We start from the raw sequence: 27,601 nt of genomic DNA, 5'->3' as shown, positions 1-27,601 counted from the left end.
TAGTCCACCGCAAGCAATTAGGATGGTTCTTCCAACCTGGGTTATAGGACATGGAATTTGGATTATTGGGTTGTCTCTGGTAATTCCCTCTAGCTTGTACTTCTTCCATGGGCATGTTATTCATATCTAGAGCAGGGCATTGGTTGGGTGGATGGGTTGTACCACACAGTTCATATAGGTTTTGAACTTGCATAGCTTGAGATGGTAGTGTAGTCTTTTGTAGTTGCTTTGTCAAGGCTGCTACTTGAGCTGTAAGCATTGATATAACTTCCAATTCCATCATTCTAGCCACCTTCTTTGGTTGTCCCCTTTCAGTTGGCCATTGATAATTATTCATCGCCATCTCTTCTAATAGCTCATAGCCTCATTAGCACTCTTACTCATAAAAGCACCTCCCGCCGCAGCATCTATAATTGTTCTAGTTGTTCCATTCAACCCATTGTAAAAATTATGCACAAACATCCACTTTTCTATACCATGATGTGGACACTTCCTTAATAATTCCTTAAATCACTCCCAAGAATCATACAGTGACTCTTCTTCCATTTGGTAAAAATTATTGATCTCTCCCCTTAGTCTTGCAGCCTTCACTGGAGGAAAGAACTTGGCAAGGAACTTCTGAGCTAACTCCTCCCATGTAGTAATAGAATTCTCCTGCAAGGATATCAACCAACTCTTCGCCCTATCCCTTAGTGAAAATGGGAATAGCCTCAATCTTATAGCATCATCGCTCACCCCATTCATCTTGATCGTAGCACATAACTCCAGAAAATTAGCTATGTGTAAATTGGGGTCCTCCGTTGGCATACCTCCAAACTGAACAGTTGATTGGACCATTTGAAGGATTGCTGGCTTAATCTCAAAATTGTTTGCAGCAATGGTTGGAGGTCTGATGCATGAGTGCACTCCTGTAACAGTAGGAAGTACATAGTCTCTCAATGTTCTTGGTCCTTGATCCCTTGGAACGTCTACAACCCCTTGACCATTATTAGCACTGTTTCCCAAAATTATTAGCCATGGTAAACTCCAATCTCCTCTTTGTTTTCCGGTTCTATCTGCACATTCTTTCAATTTCCAGATCTATTGGTATAATCTCTTTTTGTCTAATGCTTCACATATACTAACAATTCCTGAAACACAATAGAACCTTGATCCAAATAAATGTTAAACAGAAATAAAAATAAAATAAAATTACCAAATTAGAACAAACAATTAACTGTGATATTGGAATTTAAGTCCCCGACAATGGCGCCAAAAACTTGATCTTTGAAAATTTAACACGCAAGTATACGTGGTCGAATTAAGTAATATATAATAAGTAGAGTGTCGATCCCACGAAGACTGCTTTCCAAATACCACTAATTGATTTTCAAATTCTATTTGGTGATTTAAAATTTAGACGAATAATCAAAACTGATATGAATACTCTAAACTATGAACATAATTTAAATAATTGAAAACAAAACAATGAATCAACTAATCAATAATAAAAAAAACCTAGGAATTAATTTCATCAACTTTTCATTCTATTAATTTTACTAATAAATTCTAAATCTCTTCTTTCTATTCTAATAGCAGGTTAATATAATCGATTCCTATTCTTTTTCAAGATATAAGATCTCAGTCTATATGCAGGTTTTCTACATTTCTGTGATAAACTTGACATATAGACTGAGTCTATTCCTATTCTGGGGCGCTTATATTTTGGCCTTGATAGCGCTGTAGCGCCGGGGCGCTACTTCCAAACTCGACATGCTCCTTCATATCATTCCTAGCGCTATGGCGGCCCTTTGATAGCACTATAGCGCTATTGACAGCATCAAAACTCGTACATATCGACCCCAAAACACATGATTTTCTCCAAATTAACTATATTTTCTTCCACTTTCACTTCATTCCACCCTTTTCATCAACTTATCATGGAAAAACTGAAACATGAACAAACGAGCATAATTCTGCAATAAAATAACCCTAAACTGACGAAAACCAACCTAAAAACTAGACCATAAACGAGCCTAAAACTCGTTTCTTAGAAAGCTTGCGAGGATTCAAGCAACAATTGAGGTTTATCTCTAAGGCTCAAGACTGAGGATCGTGCTCGACACCGTTCTGTATCCTCCGCTTGGGAATTCAAGGTAAGAAAATTGCACCCATGTTGTGTTTGGGACTAAGGTTCCCTGTATATGGATATATGTGTTATGTAATTGTATTATTATTATGAGAAATGTTAAAATACGGCCTAAGGGAGCCGAGGCTGAAGATTAGCGCATTGGATGCGGCTTGGCCACTGTGAGTCGGGGTCAGCTAAATAAACAATAGACACGGCCTAAGCGAGCCAGGGTCAACTTAGTAAACAGAGGGCTCGGCCTAAGGGTGCTGACTCTGAGCATTTGTATTGCTAGTTAAAATATGTTATTGAAAGTACATGCTTACTATTATTAGCTTGATGCTTATAGTCTGTTGAGTTTCTGAATGATTGTTTCAAGATTGATTGGATACTACTACTGTTTTTGTGTTTGCTGTTTATGGTTTTCTTGCTGGGCCTTGGCTGACGGGTGCTACGTGGTGTAGGTAAAGGCAAAAGAAAGCAGGACCAACCGTGAGTTGGAGAGCTCTGGGGGCGAAGTGTACATACTCAGCCGCTTGACCACCACGACCGAGGGAAAGTACAGAGATAGAGGCCTAAAACTTGTGTTTTTCCATTAGAGTGGCTTTTGTTTGTATTAAACTTTTGAGGGTTGTAAATTATCACTTATACCCTATTTTTGGGATCCCATGTACCAAACATTTGTTTTAATGAAAATTAACCATTTATGACCAAAATCTTTTAACTCTAACTTGATAGTTGACTTTAGGAGCACATTATTGTTCAAATGAATTGATTAGAAAGTCTTGCACTATTTAAAATACACAGTGTAACGGTCGTGGTTACCCAGGGCGTTACAACTCCCGACCTTCTACCCAGACTAGTACGACTCTAACCCAAGACCGTACCATCATATCCTCCCCTGAAGGTAATGATACACCACATACATTTGCCATAGGCTCAGGTTCCCTATCTATCTTATCAACATAAGATGAAGCAATAAGAGAATGGGATGCACCAGTGTCCATCAATGCATATGCTGAGTTATTAGCCACAGGAAGCTAACCTGACACCATGTCGGAAGTCCCAACTCCTTTATCACCCTGGATGAGTGTATAGACTCGTGGTGCAGTTCCTACTGGCTTTGGTTGGTTGTTTCCTCCCTTCTGACCATGAGTTGGGTAGTGCCTAGAGAAATGACCTGGCTTTCCACAGATGAAGCAATTGTTGTTGTTGCACTCGCCTGGGTGGTGCTAATTGCACTTGTTGCACTGCGGCCAATAATTGTTTTCTCTCCTTGGCTGCTTGTTGAAGTTTGAACTTTGGCTTGGTGGCTCCATCCTTCTTTTATTATTTCCACCATTAGGAAACTGAGAGTTTCCTGGAGTATTGGTCTTCCCCATACTTCAATTGCCTCTGGATGAAAACCTCCCAGAAGGTCCGCTCTAGTTGTTAAAGTATCTTCCACGGTCATTTGGAACATATGCTCGTTCTTCAGCTCTGTAGGGCTCCATGTTTTTTTGTACTAACCAGGTTTCTTGGCGAATTTCTCACTCTACGACTTCATTATAAGTATTCGGGCTGGTCTTCCTGGTATCCACGAATTAAGCTATTCCTTTTTTCAACCCCTTCATGAATTTGTGTACCTGGTTGGCTTCAGTGTGTACCAGACCTGGAACAAATCTTGAGAGTTGGTCAAACTTACGCACGTACTCCTGCACGCTAGATGACCCTTGGACTAGGTTGGTGAAATAAACCACCTTCCAATCTATCATTGTTTGGTTGTAGTACTTAGCATTGAACATGGTCAGGAATTTTGCCCATTCCATCTGTGCAACATCACGCCCCTTCCTAGCAATATCCCACCAGATGCGAGCATCATTCCTTAACATATACAATGCACATATTAATTTTTCCCTTTCAGTAGCCGCTGCAATGACAAAGATTCTCTCCAGAGTGCTAACCCATTCTTCTACCTTCAAGGGGTCTGAAGTTCCTTCGAACACAGGTGGATTTTGCCTGCTAAATCGTTCCGAGATCGTTTCAGTTGTTCTGTCCTAGATGCATTAGCTGGTGGGTTTGCTCCCACCAGTGGGTTTTCTTGCACTGGGAATTCCTGTTGTTCGGGAACGTCTTCCTGAGGTGCTGGGGGTGCGGGGTTGTGTGGTGCTTCTGGGAATCTCTGCATCAATGTCTTGAACATTTGAGCATTTGTCGCATTTTGTTTCTGCACAGTCCTTCTCAGATCCTCTATCTGAGTTGCCAGATTTGGTTCCAGCTGTGCTCTTTGTCCTCGACCTCGACCTCGACCCCTTCCTCTGCCTCAGCCACGACCTACATCTTGGTCAACGACCACTCGCTCGGCTGGGTCTGGTGGATTAATAGCTCAACCTCCCCTGGCTCGAGTGTTAGGCACCATCGTGAGTCTCTATACAACAATGTTCAAAACCTTTTAGTATACAAGTTTCCTGCACACAAGGAAAAGGAAAGAAAATCATAACGATCAACTCAAAATAGGTGGTCATGACATTCAAGGCGATACCTAGCAATAAAAAATGATCATGACATAAAATTTTAGTCAGCAAAATGATAAATACAAAAGAGAGCCCTAACTATGCGTGGGGGTTCTAAATATGCCTACTACCACTATTAAAAAGTTCTACAAATTAGTAGGTTTGCAAAGTCTTTACAAAAGTATCAACAAGACTTTTACAACAAAACCTAATCTACCCTATCCATCAACATATCCAGCTCTATATCAGAATACTTGTTTGACTGCTCGGGATCCTCCTCTAGCTCTACCGCCTTGCCTGAAGGCATGTTATCAACCATGGAGATAGGTCAATCCATGGCCCAAATGCTAGCTCGAGCTCCATACGGAAGTCATCCCACGTGGTGCAAACCAGCTGCCAACGTCGGTGTCGAAACCATATTTGGGCTGAGCCTCTCAGACAAGTGCCAAAATATCGCATTCTCCGTCACTTGGATGTGTTCGCCCTATCAAAGACTTCTGTCAAGTAATGCGTCCATTGCCAAATGACACACTGATGTCGTTGATCGTACTCGAAGCGTCGATGATTCTCATATTTAAAGAGTCTATAGTAATCGATCCTAGGCGTAAGGATAATGGGTTGGTTCTCTATCACAGGATCACCTATCAAAGATATATTGGCCAGGGGTCTACAAATTAGCCTTACCCCAGCATGGGTGGAGGTTCATAGGGTGTTGCATATGTCGATGCTAAGGAAAGATGTATCAAGCGCTATACCTGTTGGGTTAAGAGACGCTGGAATTTCAATGAGAAATATCATGTGAAGAAAGGCAGTAAAGATTCTGAATGGAAAGAATAAAGTCTTAAGGAATAAGACCGTCATGTTAGTAAGAACATTATAAAGAAATAACAAGGTAAAGAAACGACTTAGAAGTTATAGTCAGATGTACGGGACCGGTATCCCGAGATGTTTGAATAAATTTCGAAGAAGAAATTCCTATAAGGAGGGGATAGTTGTAACGTCCCAAAATTCCTAATAAGGCTTAGTGCCTTGGTTAACATGTCACTAGGTGGAGTAATTATGTGGTAATTGATTAAATAAATATGTGGATTATATGAGTTATATCATGATATGACTGCTTATGCATGTTTAAGTGTATTAAATGTGCTTATAGGCCCGTTTTTGTTAAAAAAGGCTTTTTCCCATAATTTTGACCCACTAAGGGTATATCTGTAAATATATATGCTTATGAGTGGGACCACATTATTATGTGGATATATTTGCGATATTCGACACGAGGCGATCCTAGTGAGAAATTTGGCGAAAAATGCACAACAGGGTTAAATACCCGACTCGGGTTGAGCCCAGGGGATATTTTACTAATTTGGTATATTACTGGGATTTATTTGGTAATGAGAATTAAATTGGTGATTGTTTGAGATTAACTCGATCTAATTGGGAATCAGTGGTAAATTTTGAGGATAATGAGAAATTAGGGCAAATGACTATTTTGCCCTCATGGGCTTTGAGGAATGAGTTATTGGGCAGGGGCAGTTTAGTCATTTCTCAGCCATGAGAAAGGCTAAGTTCTAGAGCTTAGTAACTCTTTCCCGTATAGGTTTTCTCTCTCTTTCTCTCTCTCTCTCCCTCTTCTAAGTTTTCTCTTGAGAGGAATTTTTAAAAACTTTCAAATCTTGATCATTGAGACATCCTTGGTGGAATTTGGAGGCTTGCTGTTGAGGATTAGGAGCTGCTAGGCTAAGGAATCTAGCTATGAGTTCAATTTCTATAAGGTAATCCAAGTATGTTTTAATTTTTTGAGTTGTTTTGGTATGTTTTTGGGTAGTCTCTGGCTTGAGGATTTTGAGGAGTTTTAATGTGTTTTGATGTTACCTTTATGATGTTTCTGAGTGGTACTATTGGTTTGTGGTCTGGATAGGCTCAAAAATGGGTTGAATGATGTTTTTGTTGTGGGTTGAATCGATTTGCGATTTCTAAAATCGCAAAAAATTCTAGGTTCGCGGGGTCACGCTGTTCATGGGCCGCTGTGGCCCGCACGAACTCAGCGAGGCAGGAGGTGCCTCGAACTGACTTAGCATTGTGATGCTTGGCAGGTTGCGCCGCGGTAATTGTGCATGGATTTTGGGCGTGGGGCTCTCTGCTTAGTTTAGTGCCATTGCCCTTTTAGGGGTGCGCGGCGACTCAAATAGGGGAAAGGTGGGAAATTGTGTTTTGGGTTGCGGGAATCCAAACCTGAGGGCTCGGGAGTGGTTCTAACTACCCGGTTTAGTAGAGTTCAAAGTCTCGGAGGCTCGGACTTGGTTCAGGAGCCTTTTTTTGGTTCATTTATTGATAGTTATTCCTTGTTATGTTGTGACTAGGAGGTTACCGCAAGGCTCAGGAGGAAATGAACGTGCTCGTAGTTTCTTTACTTTATCGCTTAGGACTTGAGGCAAGAAAACAAACACTTGCACCGAGTGTAGGGGATGCGCCCCAATTGTAGAACACAAGGATGGCCGTGTCATGAATCTATTTAAGGTAATGTGTGCTTTTCATGAACCTATATTGTTGTACATGCTTGTACTAATTGTTTATGATTGTGATCGATCGACCCTTGATTATTGAACACGAGTATGACGTGTTGTGAATCTGTTTAAAGTAAATGTTTGCTCTATATCGGCATTTGTTGTTATAAACGTTTGTAATGAATGGTTGCTGCTGATTTTTGATCGGTCGGGAGGCCATTATCGGCCTTGAGGTCAATATCGGCACTACATGTGTAATGTAGCCATCAGTGGAGGGGCCATTGCAGGGGTGCAATGTGCGCCGTAGTGGCGGGGCCATTATAAAGGTGCAATATGCATCTACTCGGCATGAGTCGTTATACTTGCTGGAAAATTAATGTGAAGTTGTTTATGATTTGTGTGTTTGGAATGAATGCATTTATTATGTAACAACCCTCAAAACATACAAGACCAAAACATGCAGAAATCTATACTTTTACTTTAATTCATTGTACCAAAAATCCATATAAAAAAACTTTTAAGAAGATTGTGTGCGCACACTTTTAGTTTTAGTAAACAGAATTACACCTATTCTTTTACAAAGTTAAAGCAAAACAAATGTCATAAAAGAGATAACAACCAATGTTTCTTTTCAAAATGGTGCTCCATCAAAACCTCCCCAGGTTAGACCACATGTACATATCCACAATCAGACTCTGGCGCTCACTGCTCCACTTTGCTTTTGCACTTACCTACAACATGAAACAACTAGGTAAGCGAAAACGCTTAGTAAGAATAACATTGCACACAAATATACTAAACCCAATAACGGGTTACCCTAAGCTAGTTACAAATACCGGTCATAGGTTATTGGATAATTTTCCAACCCTATCATACAATTCTCAATAATAGTCCTAACAGAAAATCAAGCACATTGGTTGTGCCCAACAACCAATGTTCATACATAACAAAATAACCTGCATTCAGAAATTTCCCAGAGCATCCAACATTGATAACCACATATCAAACAATAACTTTGGTTGTTTCTAACAACCAAGTTCATACTTAACACAATAACCTGCACTTAGCAAATTCCCAGAACATACAATATATCACTCATATCGTAATATCGTGCACTCAAAAGATTCTCAAAATATTCAATTATATTTAGCACAAATCATGACTAAGCAATTAAATTATCAACAAGGGATCCGGGCCACAACCCAATTCCAACATTTATGTCCTTGCTCTAACCCGGACTATATTACCATTGTTCTGGCTTCAACCTGGACTATATACTTACCATGTCCTGGCTCCAAACCAGACTATATTACCATTGTCCTGGCTTCAAACCGGACTATATACTTACCGTGTCTTGCCTCCAACTCGGACTATATTACTGTTGACCCAAGATTTGGCCAACTGACACGGAGTCAAAATATGCTTGATATGAATGAAAGAGATGAGAAGAACGTAATGACAAAAGTAAATAAGACACAGTAATTTATAGTGGTTCGGCCCCAGGATCTGGTAATGACCTACGTCCACTTAGAATGATATTGATATAAAAATCAGAAGAGTGATCAAAGAACTGGGTTTCAATGAGTTTCACTAATCTCTGAAGAACAATACAATATTCCTAGGAGAATTACTATAGTATCGAATGATTCAAAAGCCAAAAGTCCCCTCCCCTTGAGCTATCTCTTGCTATTTATAGGCTCAAGGGGGATTACAAAAGATTGTTACAGATATTCTCTCCTGAATAATCGGATACCCAGGAGATTGTGTGAGATAAATTCGGGATGCATAAAGATCTTCCCATAAATGTCGCCTTGTACACGGAACCATCGACCAGACTGGTCGCGGGTAAGACAGGCTTATACCGCTTCTAATGTGTCCTCTGGTCGATACTCTAGCAGACGTTTCCAAGTGTCAACCACGTGTCCAGGGATTACTTGCCACATCATCAATGCTAATTTTATGGATAACAATTACCATTGTTCTGGCTTCAACCCGGACTATATACTTACCATGTCCTGACTCCAACCCGGATTATATTACCATTGTATTGGCTCCAATGCAGACTATATTACCATTGTCCTGGCTCCAACCCGGACTATATTATGATAAGGATATGGCTTCAACCAAAACCTACTTACCATTTATCCGCAGAATGCCAAAGCATTGCAAGAGTAGGCATTAAGCATACCCTGGTCTTAATGACCCAAACAAAACTAGTGTAATCTACTACTACAAGCACACACTAGTATATTCATGTTGTAGCCAATATGGCATACTCGGATTAAACTATGGCATACTCGTATAGCTAATATTCTATGATAGCTACATTCAATAAAGTTCTCTTAGAGACTCTACACTAAATATTTCTCTTATACTTTCTGACAAAATCGTCCTTACTTCAACATGCTATCTACTCTGTGCATTTTAATATTCTATCTCTAGATGACTCTCTCAATTGTATTACGCGTATTTTGGTTACTTATAAAAGGAATTTTAAACAACTCTAAACCTTAGAAAACTACCCACTTTTTACTCAAGTACAGAGTTTACCGTTTTCCATTCTTTACCCAAAAATATTGCGTTTCAACCTTTTACAATTTATTATCCGTTAATGATAATACTTTTTGATATACGGTTTTATAAAACTAAACTCCCATTTTTACCATCTTTATTCCATAACCTAGGATCTTTATTACGTCATTTTCGAAAAGAAAGGGCAATTGGACCCCGAGTTTAGAAAATGGTAAAAATTAATTCTCAATAACCTTAAGCTAATTTGGGATTGGTTAGATATCCAAAACTGTAACTATTTTTGAAAACAACTTCATTTCCAATTCCGAACCTAACTTTTTTTTTTTCACTATTCATTTTAACATGATAAAAATCCCGCTTTTAAGCTCATATTCTATGTTGGGTTCGCTAACCACAACCCTTTAAAATTCTATTCACATATTATGTGTCCTAATGATGGGAACTAGGTGAAAGCTCACGTCAAAAATTCAATTTAGGTTAGGAGAACTAACCTCCCAAAACTCGTTTTTTTTGTTAAGGTTCGAAATTACTAATTTTTCCTGTTTTTAGGACAACTTAGAAAAATTACTACTCTTAAACTGTGACATATTTTAATCTACAATTTTACCAGGGCCTTGATACATATCTTAAAAATTTTCTCACCAAGTTTTATAATTTGTGGGATGGAAAAACCCATTAAACTATTGAAAGAAATCTGGGCAATGCTAGTTGCCCAGGAGTTTTTCTCAGATTTTTAGGGTTCTTTGAAAAATTAGTTCTCTTACACCATAGCCCAGTTGTTTCTAAATTTTACCAAGATCTTTAATCATATCTAATTTAGTTTCTCTCAAAATTTCATAATTTTTATGATAGGGGAACCCATTAAAAAATATAAGATAATCTGGGCAGTGTTTGCTGCCTAGAAATTTCATTTTCAAATTATTAAGGCAAACTTCGAAAAACCATTACTCTTTATCAATTTCGCATTTTCCTTTAAATATTTTCTATGATCCTTATACATATTTAAACTAATAGTTTACCAAATTTCATGGCTTTTGGCTTAGTAAAACATGTCCAATATTAAAAACAATCTAGGCAGTGCATGCTGCCCATAAATTTTCCAGATTGCATCAAGATGCCAAAAAGTTCATAACTTAGGTTTGAAAACACCTTTTTTCGATTTTCCAAAGCCTAAAGTCAAGTAATCACCTATAAATATGAAACCATACAAATTATTTTCACAAACAGAGGTAGTAGGATATGATCTGACCCATTGGAAGTCAGACCATGAAAACTTGGCAGCATGCAATTTTTCACATTCTAGCAAAATAAATACAACTAGCAAAACCCTAGAAACATGCATGCATGCAAATAAAAAAATCAAACAAGATAACCCTCAAGCATAAAATAAACTTCAAAAACCAAAAAAACAACCTATCCAGCCAGATCTAACATCAATAACCAAAAACAACTCAAAAACCAACCAAAAATCTACCTTTGATGGTTCTTGCTTGGAGATGAGGTTCCCTTAGCTTTTCAAACTTCCTCCTTGTGTTCTATACAGTCAAATCAAGCCCCAAGATTCCACATGCAGATTTTTAAAAGAGTGTTAGGGTAGAAGATGGAGATGAGTGGAAAATATAAAAACTTTAGAATTCTTACCTTTGTTTTCACTAGATCACCAAAAAGCTTCAACTTTGAGATTCTCCTAGAACCACCTCTCTTTAACCCTAGTTTGAAAGATCCATGCCATGAATTTCTATTAGAATCACATGCATGCATAGTAAAAACCTTTAGGATTTCGGGTTTGAAGAGGAAGAGAGGAGAAAAAAATGGAGTAGGGTTCGAACTTACTCTTCCTTGGTGTGCTCTTGAGCTTCTCCCCTTCCTTCAATGGAGAGTTAGTGCATAAGCTTGGGGAGAGAAAATGGCAGCCATGGAGCTTGGGGAGCTATCGGTTTTGAGGAGAAGAATGGAGAGAGCTATTTTTTTTTTCTTGAGGGAAAAAAAGAAATTAAAAAAAAATAATGATTGGATGTGTAAGAGGGAAATGGTTGGAGGTTTGGCCAATGGGTGAGGTAGCCTCTTACTCTTCCTAGGGTAGGTTTCATAGACACTTGAGTACAATAGGACATACGCTAGCTGCCCATCACATCCTCTCTCCACCTTTGGAAATGACTAAAATGTCCTTGCCCCTTTTAACTCACTTCTAATGCACTCCACGACCCTTTGGTAATTTCATTCTCCAAATTTAACCAAATTTTTACCCTATAGTTTTTAAATATCTCCAAGCTAAAATAAAATAAATGTGACCAAAAATAAATTTTGTCACATAGAACATAATTTTAATAATTTACTCAAATTAACCAAATTGCCCTTAGAGGATTAGGTAAGAATTTCCATTTTTAAGCCCAGTAGATTGAAATTAAATCCTCAATCAATTTTTCTTAAATTTACTGGCTCGACTATACAGTTCTAGTTGCCAAATATTTTTATGCCATAGTATTCCTCATTTTACCTAATCCGATATTTTTCCGTTATTAGGGCTTGCCCCTCAGCGCAAGACCAATTTTCTTTGCATAGGCCAAAACCCTTTATCAAATTAGCACAATGGCTATAAAATTCATAAAATAACATAATTTCACATAATATTATTTATCGAAATAATATTTCACAAAATTCTTCACCGGCTCTAACCGGCTACCAATGGTGTTCAATATACGGGATGTTACATATTATATGGGATGCATGTTGTTTATTACTTATGATTATTTGGATATTTGTTATGCCATGTGGGGTTTTCTTGCTGGGCCTCAGATCATGGGTGCTCTGTGGTGCAGGTAAGGACAAGGTGAATGATGATCAGCCATGAGTTGCAGGGAATGGGAGCGGTGCATACATGTTCGGCCTGTTCGGCTGCCACAATTGAGATTTATCAAGGGCTCAATGTAAAAGTCTGAATTTTGTCGCTTAGGTCGACTGTTTGTACAATTGCATTTGTTATTATGTTTTTTTAAAAGGATTTTTTTTTTGGGATCCCATGTAACTATTTTACAGACTTAATGAAAAGTTTGATCTTTTTATCCAAAATTTTTACTGCCTGGACGTTTATGTTATTTAAATTACACTTTTGAGTTTAAAAAGCTCGTTAAACGAGTTAAGCACAATTTTAAACACATAGTGTAATGACCCTGGATTAGTAGGGAGTTACATGAAGGTTATGAAGATTGTACATGAAGACAATCTTGCGGATTCGTTTACAAAGACACTGCCATAAGCTACATTTGATAAGAATATCAAGGAAATGAGATTAGTAGAATTAAGACATTAGTTTCAATTAGTGCAAGTGGGAGTTTGTTAGGGTTTTATGCCCTAATTAAAACTCAATTTCTTTGTAATATCATTTTATAATCAATAAAAGAATAGAAATCATTTTTTGACTTTGTCAATCACTTTACTCACATGTTTTATTTTCATGATTATTTGAATAATATAAACTTTTATTAAATCTCGAGCATACAACTAATCATATTTATAGTTATGTAATCACAGTGAAATATAAGTATGATTATATGTCCAAAATAAGTTAGTCCTAAGATTAGTCAGTACACAAGATTTACACTGACTTGCCAATCAACGATATGATCTACTTATACATTGTAATGTTATGTTCTTTCCTAAACATTAGCAAAGTAGATAAGATCGAATGTATTTGTTATATCGGACTGGACTGATATTGAATTTATATAGATAAGTAATTGTAACGTTATTATCTAATATAGTCATATCATAAAGTTGACCATAACTCAATTCAATCTTAATTCTGAATGGTTAGTATTCTAACTGATTGTATTATTCAAATCCTTTGATTTGTTCATTACCAGCTTACCCTACGGACTAGCCCATACTTACATATTGGGGACTTGGTATTATAATTGAGTGGGAGTGTTGATCATAGATATGAACATCTATAGCTTCAAGATTAAGAAGTGAAATGATGATCACCTTATAGCTTGGTTCAACGTGTTAAATGATTGTGTACTCATTTCTGTGATTAAAGTTCATGAAAATATCATTTACAAGGAACTTAGTGGTATTTAAGGATAAAATACAACGATGGGTAAAACAATAATTTATACCCAATTCAGTTGTAGATCATCTATATCAGATTGAATGACAAATTATGGTTGTAACAATGGATAACGTATCTTCTTTCAGTGTAAAGCGTTCTATGAGTTCAAGAGTGGGGAATTAATATGGTAGTGAAATTATTCGATAATAATTTTACGGTAACTTATTGGAGCTTTAATTCATGAGTCAATTGTTCCCACAATGTCTTTGATTAAATCATCTTGATAGTCTCAATTAATTGATTTAATTATCAATTAGGATTGTCAAAATTATTTTGTGTCAATTTTGGACAATTTTACTAAGATGTAGAATTTAGAGAAGAAAAGAGAAATTTAGTCAAATTTATTAATTATGAAAAATTGATGTCAAATTGATAAATAGAATTAAATCAAAGTTCAAATTATAATTAGTTAATTTTAATAAATGATTTAGTTATCAATTAATTAATTATTGTTTAAATATAATTATAATTATATATATAAAGTTTTGATAAAACTTTATACATTTCATATATAAGGTAAGAAATTGGTTTTAATATATATATATTTAATTAATCAATAGGAGTTTCAGTTTATTATATAATTATAGAAAATAATAGTATTTGAATTTAAAGATTTTTATGTTTTGAATTTAAAAATGGAAAAATCTCAAGGCTTGGCAAACACAATGGTGTTTGGCCATATAGGGAATTTTTAAGCTATTATTTTAATTATTTTGTTAAATAAAATTAACCCTAAAGTGTTGCTATAAATAAGTACTCAAGTCTAGGGTTTTTGTGTGAAGAAAGTTTTTCAAAGAGCCTTTATTCTCTAAAGAAAAAACTAGACAAAAAAGACCTAATTTGGTTGCCCAACATACACTCTTTTCTTTTCCATATTTTCCCATCTCATGTGTTGAGAATTGCCCATCATAGTCTAGGTGATCAAATGAAATTGTTGAAGCTTGTGTAGTTTGAAGATCCGATTCACTCTCTTGCTATAAGTCTGTGGTAAAAAGGAACAAGGGTTAGAGAGAGTGAATGAATGAGTCTTAATATATGCTGCGTAAAAGTAAGATTCTTAAACTATGTTATTTAATTTACTTTATGAAATTCATTAGAAACATATTTCTAGAATGTTTGATATGTTAATTTGTTTAATATATGAAACATATGTGAAAATATTGGATAAACCTATAAAATGTGTTCCCAACACATTCACCCTCTCTATGAAAGAACTCGACCTCTAGTTCAAATTGAAGCACACAAAAGGGTCGCATAAAGATTGAAGGAAGCTCGAACCGAGGAACAAAAAAAAAAAACTCTTGTTGATATTGTGAGGAAGCTCGAACCGAGGAACAAGTTATCTAATGCATTGTACTAGAGATGAAATTTCACCGCTAGCCAACAAAGATGCCATTTTCATCTTGCCAAGTTGCTCAACAAATTTGTTTAAGGAACACACTGGAAGTGTCGTACTCAGTGAGCGGAGGTGTAATTACTATGGAGTCTTGTCCAATTGTTGCTTGTTTTTGTCACATTGCCGACTACCCTTGTGTTTCGGCCACGATGTTCCATCATGCCTTAGGCTAGTCAAGCCTTCGGTATGAAGATAGCTTGTTATTTTTTGCTGCAGAGGTTTTGATGGGTTCACATGTAGGTAATAGTGATGGTTGTGGGACTTCGATTGCTTTGGTAGATGGGTTTGATGATTGGGGTATGGGTGTCGGGGTGATGGTAGTGGGTAGAGTGAGCTTGCAAAATGAAGAAACATTGTTCTTACTGGATAATACAATGAGTCTAAGTGGGTATATTGGCCAAAGTACATTGATGATGGGTTACGGTGGTGGTATTGAAAATAAGATGAAGATGAAGCTGGAAAGGGAGGTGATAGTGATGATGGATGGTAACTTGTAAATGAGGGTGGAGAAGATGATCGTTGGTGGGTACTCTAATTTCGAAATCGCCATTATCCATCGTTTGAATCTTTAAATCTCTCAAATCAACATTGAGTCAAATCTCTTCTTCACATCCGTTGAAGTTTTTATTCGCCCAAAAGGCTTCCACTTCATGTTCGTCGACATTGAAGCCACTCCAAACGCCATCCGTGGCTATCGTACCTCTCGAGAAAGAACCTGGATCTGATACAAAATGATGTAGTGGATTGGATAGTTGAGCATTGCTCATGCCAAATTCCTGACAACAAATGGAAAACCCAAATATGAGAGACTCTCAAAACTCTATTTCAAATATCTATTCCAAAAGTTTCTTACAATAAAACAAGTGGGGCATTTATAGGACCCTCACATAGATGACATCATAATATTATCTTAGCATGCATAAAAATTTCTAAGTACTAGCAACTAGGGGTGTTCATAAAACCGCCCACATCGCACCGCAATTTGCGGTTTAGAACTCTTCGCAGTGCGGTTGCGGTTTGTATTTTTGCCAAACCGCGCGGTGCGGTTTGCGGTTTTAAATTTTATAAATGAGGTTCAAACCACACCGCACCGCATCATTATATATATTAACTTTTATATTTTTTTTTAATTTTACTACATTTAAAGTTAATGCATAAATATTTATATAGTATAATATAATATACACAATATCTAGAAAGAAATATAATGTTTCATAGGATGCTAACATATATTCTATTTCAATCTAAAGATATTCCTCCTTAATTAAAATAATACTTACTTTTATATTACATTTTTTATTTGTTATTAGTTTGTTATATTTTTATTGTTTTGCTTAAAGTTTATTAGCTTGTTGTACATTTAATTATTTTGCTAAACACTCTATGGTTTTGAGATTTATTATGAATCTTTCTTAATTATAATATTTAATTGTTAAATTATTTGGCGATATATATAAACCGCCAAAACCGCACCGCACCACACCGCATTTTTGCGGTGTGGTTTATGCGGTTTGAGGTCTATGCGGTGCGGGTTGCGGTTTGGAAAATTGTTCAAACCACATATGCGGTGCGGTCCAAAAAATTAGAGAAAAACCGCACCAACCGCACCACGAACACCCCTACTAGCAACTAAGTAAATTCAATCATGTGCAAAAGTTCAAAACTAAGAATCAAGCCTAAGTAGTGATCAAAACAAAAGCCGAGCACAAAATTCATGTAAAATCTATGATTCTCCTAAAATCATATCAATCACAATAGAAAAAAATCTTATCATAAAGTAATTATTTTCAACTTAACCATGCTTTACTACTAAAACTAATACAAATAAAACACGCAAAAAAAGGATAGACATAAGATAGTTATCCTCCCCCCACACTTAATATAAGCATTGTCCTTGAGGCATAAATAAATAAAAATCAATGCGAAATAAAAAATAAAGGGTAAGAAAAACTCCCGCAAGTGATTTGTTTAACGTCGTTAGCTCGACTAAATGATGTGGTCATGATTGTTATAGTGGGTCATTTAACAATACCTTCTTCCTCTTGTACTTATCAATAGAACTAAACACATTGAATTTTATAACTTCGCCATCAAATTCTATTGTAAGTGCCCATACTTTGACATCAAACTTTGAACTTGTAATCAGTAGTGTTATCCTTGTTTTCCCTCGGGACACGTGGCATGACGCAATGGGTCCATGGGCTCCCTTAAAGAGATCCGGGCGCATTCTGAGTCCGATGAACAGGGAAGAAGAAAGTCCTAATAGCTCAATCGTCAAAGAGCCCAACAACATTCGATGGGCGCGACTATAACAAGGGAACCAGGACCAAGACACAGCCCAACACATCTTCCTGGTCCCAACCGACCCGTATCCTCCGGGATGCTAATAGAGGTGGCAGACTCACTAGTCTGGGAATAGACCTTGTTAAGAATGAACCCGTCCTGGTGAGTGAACTAGGACTTTGGTAAATTAACTGGGACATTAGTAAAGGAACCCAGACCAGACGCTCGGATAGGGCAAGTTTGATCTCCCCTAACGCTGACATGTCCCCAAGAAACATGGAAGTTGGTCTCCTCAACTAACCTGCAGAAGAGGTTACGCATGGAATGTACGCTGCTCCCAGGAAACAGTATTGCCACTACTCTGACAGATCCTGTCCCCAGGATCCCCTTAGAAGCTCACATGAACCAGTCTGAACTTGCGTACTATTTGCAGTTGTAAGGCTTGGCCATGCCCAAGCCGGTCCAATGGGCCCTGATTGCTATGTTTTATTAAGCAACAATCTTTGTATTATGTCTCCATTAGCGAGATCATCCAAACGATTCGCAGGGGAAGCGCCCGCAGGGTATGAAGCCCCAAAATGTCTCTAGACAGGAGGAACGGGAACGGCGCTTCTATCCCAGCGCCTTCATGAACTAAGATTATAGAGGGCACAAACATGAAGAAGAATTGGAAGCCATCAGTTCGGGAGACGATACCTCCCAAGTAGACTTGTGCAATGGCCTTAATGCTAAAAAAGAGCGGGCCCGTAAAGAAAATATTCGCCCCCGAGGAAGCGACTTGAGGAATAACCTCAAGGTCAGAAGGAATGAAAGAGTCCCCTTGGACTATGGAATGGCCAAACAGTTCATGGAACAGTTAGCTGCTCTTAAGAAAGTCACGGACCGCTTGGTTCGGATACAAGAAGGCGGAGGCTCCGATTTCGAAGAAGAGGAAAATGAGCCATGCGTCAAGCACATACTTGATGTTGTGCTATCGAAGGGGTTCAAGATGCCAAACCTACCTGCCTACACCAGGACCATCTGTCCCGCTACAATCGCCTGATGACTGTGGCTCACGTTTGTGATAACGACAAGTGCTTATGTTTCTCGATCACTCTAGCCAGACCCGCAGAAGAGTGGTGGAAAAGACTCAAGCCAGGATCAATCCAATCTTGGCCTGGAAAATGGACATGCAAATCAGCACGCTGGCCAACGTCAAACAACATCCCACGGAAACCCTCAAGGCTTACATCCAGCGCTTCACGGAGGAGGCCTAAAAAACTAAGGTGGATGGTAGACAACGCCTGATGGCTCTCCAGTCCGGGATCAGAGCTGGATCCTTTCTCTGGGATGCATGCAGCGCAGTAAGGTGACCACCCTTCAAGAGTTCATCAGGAGGGCACAAGGTTTCATCAACTGGGAGGAGGCACATATCCAAGCCTTTGGGTGGTAGCCGACAACCCAATCGAGTGCCCAAACCTTCCCTGGATACATAATGCAATATCCCGCAAATCTCTATCCAACACCCCCGGTGACATCTGGGTCTGGTGGTACCCATGGGATGACATTCATGACCCTGATAGTCTATGGGCCCACTTCAACGGGGTATGCTCTGACATCGTCAGCCCCATTTTCTGAGTACGGAGTGGCACCCGTCGGGTACAGTGCCGCTCCCAACGGAGCCCAACCATCTCAAGCCAGAGGAATTGAGGTAAGCATAAACCCTTTCCGGGGAAAGAGATCGAGCAAAGGACATAACCGACCCGAGCCCTCAAAAAAGGGAAAAAGGGGTTATGAACCCCAATACATAAAGTATACCAACTTGGTTGACACCTGGGAAAACATCTATCTGGCGACAGACAATATAGTCCATTATCAGAAGCTAGCCTCCATGTTCAAAGGGGGAAAGAATTCGAGGGACACCAACAAGAGGTGCACCTACCACAAGGACGTGGGTCATACGACCGAAGAATGTCGTTAGCTGAAGGATGAAATTGAGTACCTGATCAAACTAGGGCATCTCCACTAGTGGGTCAGAATGCCAATAGGGTTTCTGGGACAACTTGTAGTCCCGGGTGCACCTGGATCATACCGACCTCCTCAAGGAGGCTACACTACAGGTTCAGGAGCACAGGCCCCCTAGTGGGCCACAATAGTGCAAGCACATTGACCCAGAATGCCATATCCTCCCAGAATCGCACCTCTACGAGTGGATGGTGATGTGGCCACCATATCAGGAGGCCCGCATCTAGGAGGGCCATTCCGGAATGATAAAAAATGATACCTCAGTGAACTCGATCACGACCATGAGGTATGGGCCTTGGTCCAGACTCTAGCCCAACACCCGAAGTTAATGAATCTGCCCATCACATTCACAGAAGAGGATGCCCGAAATGTTCATTTCTTGCATCATGATCCCTTGGTCATTGATGCCTAAATCACCAATAAAATGGTATCCGAGTGTTGGTGGATGACTGGAGCTCCGTCAATAAACTGTTCAAGCCAGCCTTCACCACAATTGGTTTGACTGAGGCAGATCTGGCTTCATGCCCAACACAGATCTATGACTTCAATGGGGATTCATTGCTCCCGATGGGTAAGATTCAACTACCCGTGACATTGGGGAACGAGATTCAGGGCTTGTTCAAATTTTGTTCGTTCCTAGTGGTCGACTGCCCCACCACTTACAACATTATTTTTGGTCATCCTGCAGTGGTCGATTTTGGCGCCATCACCTCCATCTGCCATCTCTGCATGAAATTCCCATGCGATAATGGAGGAATGGGGACTGTATGGGGAGATTAGAAGAGCGCCCGGAAGTGCTATCACGTCTCCGCCCGACCAATCTTCATGGTCCATGAAGAGCCTCTTGAAGAGGAAAACGTTGATCCAATTCCACCACCACAGCCAGCACGGAGGGTGGTCGGGGAGGAGGATGAATTGGACCCGCGGATAGGAGCAAACAAGGCATTAGAACCCATGGAGGAGGTGGAAGAGGTGTGCATTAGTGATAGTGACCTGATCAGAGTAATCCGAGTCAGAAGGCACCTGAACTCGAAGGTCAGGGTAGCCATAATTGCCTGAGTAAAAGAGAACCAGGATGTGTTGGTTTGGTCTCACTCGGATATGACTGGGATCGACCGCAACATCATATGTCATGCCCTGAGCATTGACGTAAATGCAACTCCCGTCCGGCAGAAGCGAAGACCTCTAGGGGCGGAGAGGGCAGAGTCCCTCAAATTAGAAGTTGAGAAGTTGTCCTTGATCAAATTCATTCGGGAGGCCCTGTATCCCATTTGGCTGAACAATCCAGTGTTGGTACCAAAGTCGAACGGGGTGTGGAGAACTTGCATTGACTTCACCGACCTCAACAAGGCCTACCCAAAAGATTGCTTCCCTCTGCCCCGGATCGACCAGATGGTGGATGCTACATCCTGGTATGAGGTATTGAGTTTCATGGATGCCTACTCCGGCTACAACCAGATCTCAACACACGTAGTCGATCAGGAACACACCAACTTCTAGACAGACAAAGGTGTGTACTGCTACATCGTCATGCCCTTCAGGCATAAAAACGTTGGGGCCACCTATCAGAGGCTGCTCAACATGATGTTCTAGAACCAATTGGGAAACAACATGGAGGTCTACATAGATGACATGTTGGTCAAATCCAAGACCTTGGACGGGCATGCGGATGACCTAGCAGAAGCATTTGCCATCATTCAGAAGTATGGGATAAAGTTGAACCCCAAAAAATGCACCTTTGGCATGGAATTTGGGAAGTTCCCGGGCTTCATAGTAAGCTCGAGGGGAATAGAACACAACTCGAACAAGATTAGAGCATTGATCGAGATGTCTTCGCCACAGAAGCAAAAGGACGTTCAAAGCTTGGCGGGAAGAATAGCAGCTCTAAGCCGCTTCATCTTAAAATCCACAGACAAGTACATCCCTTTCTTCAATATACTTCGTGGAAGCCAGAGGTTTGAATGGACGGCCGAGTGTGAAGAGGCCTTCTAGAAATTAAAGGAGCATTTGGCCCAAGCGCCAATCTTGTCGAAACCAATGGATGGGGAGTCGTTATACCTAAATCTGGCTGTGTCAGAACACGCCATCAGTGCCACTTTAGTGCAAGAAGAGTGAAAGATCCAGCTCATGGTCTATTACGTAAGCAAAAGGTTGCTGGGCGCGGAGTCCAGATACCCATTGATTGAAAAGTTGACATTTTGCTTACTGATCGCATCTAGGAAGCTAAGACCTTACTTTCAGGCTCACGCAATTAAGGTACTGACAAACCATCCCCTATAACAAGTACTACAAAAACCCAAATCTTTGGGGAGACTTTTAAAGTGGGCCATGGAGCTTAGCCAGTTTGACATAGCGTATGTCCCCAGAATTTCTATCAAGGGACAGGCCCTGGCCGACTTCATCTTAGAATGCACCGGGATAACAAAGATGAAGAACCCGTCAACCCCATAATGCCTCTATGGAATGTCTTCATAGATGGAGTCTCCTCAAGGTCATTAGTGACAGAGCACCCTACGTTTCCAGTTCGAACCGTCAAAAAATGAAGCTAAACACGAGGCCATGCTAGCCGGACTACGCCTGACCTGGGAGGTTGGAGCAACAAATATAGAAGTCCAGAGCAACTCCCAACTAGTGGTCAGGCAGATTTCAGGGGAATACCAAACGAAGGGGGAAAATATGGCCGCCTACGTGACATGAACCCGGGAGTTGCTCCAATCCTTCAAGAAATACTTCATCCGCCAGATCCCCAGGGAACAAAATGTGTTTGCAAACACATTAGCATAATTGACCACAGATGTTGAAGCAGAAATCTCTGGGGTTATCCCGATCGAACATCTTCCCACGCCCAGTATTCAAGCCCCCGCAATCATCAACGCCATAGATTACTCCACATCTTGGATGGGGCCTCTCATCTAGTGCCTAACTACTGGGGAATCACCTGAGGACAAGGCTGCCACTAGGAAACTTCAGTACCGAGCTCCTAGATACATCATGATGGATGGAAAACTCTATCGCAGGGGATTGTTCATGCCATATCTTCGGTGCGTATCCGAGACAGAAATGAGCGCAAAAATGCATGAAGTGCACGAAGGTTTTTGCGGAGATCACACCGCTAGACTCAACTTCTCCAAGAAAATCCTAAGGCAAGGATATTTTTGGCCAATAATGAAGAAGGATTATGTGGATTACGTTCGCAAATGTGAACAATGCCAAAGGTATGCAAAGATCCCGCGAGCCCCTTCAACGGAAATAACCTTGATGACCAGTCCCTGGCCTTTTGCAGTGTGGGGAATCGATTTAGTAGGATCGCTCCTGACCGGGAAGGGTGGGGTAAAATATGCAATTGTGGCCATATTCTACTACACCAAGTAGGTTGAAGCAAAACCAATGAGCACCACCACCTCCAAAAAGGCCCTTGACTTCATCATCAATAAAATTGTGTGTCAATATGGCCTCCCTAACAAAATCGTGTTCGAAAACTGGAAGTAATTTGACAGCGTCCACTTCACTGACTTCTGTGAAAGACACAACATCATCAAAAGCTTCTCCGCAGTCGCAAAGCCTCAAGAAAATGGGCAAAAAGAGGCCATGAATAAGATTTTGAAGGGGACATTAAAGAAAAAGCTGCAAGCCTACAAGAGCAAGTGGCCGGAAGAGCTGCCCCGTGTCCTATGGGCATACCAAACCACAGAAAGAATGTCAACCGGACATACTCCCTATTCAATGGTGTACAGATGTGAAGCGGTCGTCCCAGTAGAAACAACGGTCCCATCTCACAGATGGCACACATATAATCCTACCCAGAACCACGCCTTACTCCAAGAATCCTTAGACCTCATTGAAGAGATCAAGGAAGAATCACGGGTGCAGCTGAAGATGCACCAGGGAAAGATCGCCAGGCACTTTAACTCTAAAGTTAAGAGTCGAAAATTCAAAACCTGCGATCTAGTCCTTAGAAGTGTCTTCCCTGCAACCCAAGATCTAGGAGTGGGGGTTCTAGGACCAAACTGGGAAGGACCCTATGAAATCCAAAATGAAGTATGTTCAGGAATGTATCGCTTAAGGCGACTAGACGGAACGGAGGTCCCAAGGGCCTAGAATGTAGAACACCTTCGCCAGTACTATCAGTAGTCGGGAGGATCTAATTATGTGTTTCCTTCCTAATTTTTATTCTTTTTAACAATGTACGCCCAGGGCAATTTCTTATTTAATAAAAATGGTGTATACAAAACATCATAAGAAATGTTGTAAAGAAAGAAAAAGTTCACATTTGTCTTCAGTTTTTACACAAACAAGTGACCTAAGACTACACTCTTCGATCACTTGGGGGGTATGACCATCTATACAAATAAGTCCAGGAATAAAGAAAAAATAGGATGCAAAGCTCAGAGCTTAGTCATGATCTAGACTAGTATAGACTAAGGGTGAAAAACCTAACTCCCAACATAATAGGACATAAGGCTCAAGTCCAGTCCTAACTCGGACATACATGGTCCGGGGGGGCAGAGTTCAAAACCCGATAGGGCGCAAGGCTCAAAGCCCAGTCCTAACTCGGACATACATGATCTGGAGGGTTCAAAACCCAATAGGATGCAAGGCTCAAAGCCTAGTCCTTAGCTGGACCTATATGGTCCAGGGGTTCGAAACCCAACACCTAAAAATTGGTCCAGACCTAACGTGGTCCCGGATAACCCATTCCCTATTCATTTTTTTCCTTCGAATGACCAAGAACCATTGAAACGTGAGTCTTGGGTTTAAGTTATTTAAAGTTAGTATTATAAACGACCCAAGCCTTTGGAACCTGAACCTCATGATCGAAATAATCTAATCAACTAATCTTTGATGGTCCAGACCATTGGAACCTGAACACCAGAGTCAGGATAAATAAATCAGACGACATTTATTAACTCCTTAATGGTCTAGGCCATTGAAACTTGAACATCGGGTTTAGGACGAGTTAACTAATTAAGTCATATCTAAAACAAATCTCTGGCAGTCTAGGTTGTTGGAGCCTGAACTATAAAGTCAAGATAAATCAGTTAAGTTATATTGATAAGTCCAAAACGGTCCAGGTCGTCAAGACCCGAACAGGGATCTTAGCACAAGCTAAATACCTTTTACAACATTTCCCTAGTGGTCCTGGCCGTTGGAACCAGAACCCAATATTCAACCCAAATTCATGCAGAGTGATAAAAACACTTAGTGAATTTTGTTCATGCAAAGTGATAAAACAATTAGTGAATCTCGAGGAAAAACAGACGAATGTAAAATGGAAATCATAGTGTAGAAATAAAATCAGTATATAAATACGAATGATAAAAATTGTCTTGGACACATCCGAGTCCATAAAATTAATACAATTGTAAAAAATAGGAAGGAGCCCTAATTAAAATACAAAGGCCTAGGCCTAGGCTTTATCTTGATTCGGGGCATCCGGAGTATTCTCATCTTGTTTGTCCCCAACCAGAAGCATCGCATCAGCTTTATCCTTGGCCTCAAATTCAACCCTTTTTGCTGCCAGATCCGGATAGATGTGGAGATTCATGTCTTTGTCCTAGAGCCAGGCCATGTAAATGGCCTCGTCAAAAGTGGCCTCCAGCAATGCATCGGCCTGCTCCTTCGCTTGACAAGCCTCCTCGCTCGGCTTCATTTCCAGCTGAACCATGCCATCCAAGGCTTGGTTCCGGGACTCAAGGTTTGCCACCTTCTCCCGCTCCTGACGAAGTTGGGCTTCAGCTGCCTCCATAAGGGCCTTGATCGAAGCCTCTAAGCCATAAACAAGATGCAGCTCTGCCTCCAGGTTGTCCACCAACTTCTTATGATCAACCTCCTTCTTGGACAAAGCTTCCTCATGTTGAGCTTGAACCTGGGCAACTTCCTCGCGATCAGCCTTAATCCAGACAACTTCCTTGGCCAGGGCCTCCTTAGCAGCTTCCTATTGGTTAATGGCCCCCTCCAACTCAATCTGAGCCGTCTCCAGCTTCATTGCCATTTATACCACTAGATCCGTACTCCTATGGGCCAACATGGCATCCTGGAACAAACCAAAGTTAGAGAATTTACATGCCATAAGTATGGTAAAATAAAAGATTATACGGGCATGTGACTTACCACGGTGGCCTGGTGACGAATGGCCTGGGAGACGAACAGGGCATCCTAGTTGGCCAAGGTAGCTTACTACTTCAGCTGGAGGGTGGACATGGTAGTTCCCACCTGGGCCAGCAAATCCGCAGCCAATGGAGCCGTGTCCTGACCCAGCTTAGGCTGAAACCCAGTCTCGGCTACCAATCGGTCCACGATGGGTTGGGGAGCATTGAAAGCCTCCAGACGATTGGCAAACTCCACCTTCTGCTAGATGGTCAGGGCCCAGTACACCTCATCCCATTTGTTCCGGCCATCGTCCCAAGTCCGGGACACCATTTTCATCCTCTCCTCCTAGAGAATCAGATCCCCTTCCTCAGGAAGGGTTGGGTTGATGGGAAGCTTGGGTGCATCCGAAAGCTGTTGTGTGATGACCAGGCTCTCCCATTAGGAATTCTCCTCAGCCAAGGCAAGATCCTTAGTCCTGGCTCTCTTGGCCCACTTCTAGGACTATACGACGACCAAGTCCGCTGCCCTCTTCTTTGCCCTTCCACCTTCAAATGGCTGCGGTTCCAAGTTAATGACTTGGAGAGGAGCATGTGGGGGCGAGATCATTTTGGCGTGCACCACTGGGAGGGAACTTGCAGCTGGAGCCCTCTCAAAAAATTCCTAGACTAGCCTTGAATCCCCAAGGATCAACTCTTTCACTTTTTTCTTGGCGGCCCTCTTCGCCGAAGCCTTGGCTGCGGCCGCCCTGGCCTCAATCATTTCTTTCATTTTGGCCACGTGGTTGGACATCTCCGGATCACCTGAGACAGAAAAAGGATACTAATCAGGACAATATATGGATGGGGATAACAGTAAAAAAAAAAAAGGAAAATACTAGTCTAAAGTCCTCCGGAACGAACCCTTATCTAAAGAATGGGCACGACTTAACTCCTATAGTGTGAAAGCATGAATTCGATCCCCCATGTCATCCGGGTCTAAAAAACTACCATACTGAAGGAACCAAGATGAAGGCATGAGGGACAAAAGATCCATGACAATGGGGCAAGGAAGCCCCACGTTGCTAACATTCCCGGATGGATTATGGTTATACCATTGCATATTCCTAGCTAAGCCCTTAAGGCGAGGGGTATAAGTAAAAATTAGAGGTGTTTTACCTTGCCCTGAAATGCTAGCCTCGGGAGTTCCAATGTTTGGATGCCACCCCTCAAGAATTGCATCCAGTTCTTCAAACGCGGACCTCTCCGCTTGACGGGCTTGCTCTTTCTTCTTCTTCTCTGCGTCCGCCTTGGCCGCCTCCTCCACAACCTCGATGTGAATGAGGGCCAGCTCCTCCCCCAGGGAAGAATCCCTCTCACATTGCAGCCCCCAGAATCTAGGGGCATCTTTCGACTGGTTGGAGACAAACATCCCGACCAGCCGAAGGTTGTTTGTGGTCACGAAGCCCCCCACATCAAGTTCCTCGGCACAAAGGGTGGCGTAGTACTTCTTGTGGTCCAGGATAGATTTGGTGAGTAGAGTCTAGGCGTACGGACCTGTTTTCCAGGAACGTGAGTATGGAGCAGAAAAAGATAAGAAACTAAATAAACGAGGAAGAAAAGTGACTTGCCCATGTGCTGGAAGTCCAACACCAATGTGGGGTTCTTCTCCAGGAGGAACCCGGATGTCATAAACCAATAATGTTTGACATCCGAGGGGTGCTTCCAAGTGCTGAAGGGAGCCTGATGGTTACCATGGGATTTCATTATGTAAAAACCATCCCGCGTCTTATCCTTGGAATTAAGCTGCGGCTCCAGCTTGTAAAAATACAGCACCTCCGCGGGGGTAGGCACAGAGATCTCCTTTGATGCGCAGAATATGCGCCATCCTGCAAGAAACTTATACAGTTGGGGCAGAAGATTGAATGGCGCGATCCCAACAAATTTAAGGAACCGCATGAAGTAATTATGGAGCGGGAGAGTAGCTCCCTCACTGATGTGGCCTATGCTTTAGGCCTCAAACTCGCCCGCGCCAGTATGGGCTTTCTCCTCCTTCCGAGCCAGTCGGTTGTAGAAGAGTCCCGGAGTCGACTCCACTGCCAGGTGT

The 27,601-nt window shown here is 40.9% G+C and overlaps 1 long non-coding RNA gene and 1 other non-coding gene across 2 annotated transcripts; one reads left to right on the top strand and one right to left on the bottom strand.

Moving 5' to 3' along the window:
- The first annotated feature begins 472 nt into the window (after positions 1-472).
- On the top strand, positions 473-579 carry LOC133802870 (small nucleolar RNA R71). Its single transcript, XR_009877617.1, has one exon. It is a non-coding gene; the product is annotated as a small nucleolar RNA R71 (small nucleolar RNA).
- A 6,982-nt stretch (positions 580-7,561) lies between these two features.
- Positions 7,562-11,607, bottom strand: LOC133802171 (uncharacterized). The gene is made up of 4 exons (XR_009877176.1): positions 11,469-11,607; positions 11,277-11,344; positions 11,110-11,170; positions 7,562-7,834 (listed from the first exon to the last, which is right to left on the bottom strand). It is a non-coding gene; the product is annotated as an uncharacterized LOC133802171 (long non-coding RNA).
- Between the last annotated feature and the right edge of the window lie 15,994 nt (positions 11,608-27,601).

This window comes from Humulus lupulus, chromosome 9 (genome assembly GCF_963169125.1).
Source record: "Humulus lupulus chromosome 9, drHumLupu1.1, whole genome shotgun sequence".
NCBI classification, from domain to species: domain Eukaryota; kingdom Viridiplantae; phylum Streptophyta; class Magnoliopsida; order Rosales; family Cannabaceae; genus Humulus; species Humulus lupulus.
Note: the sequence above shows the minus strand (reverse complement) of the source record. Positions and strands in the feature narration are given on the sequence as shown.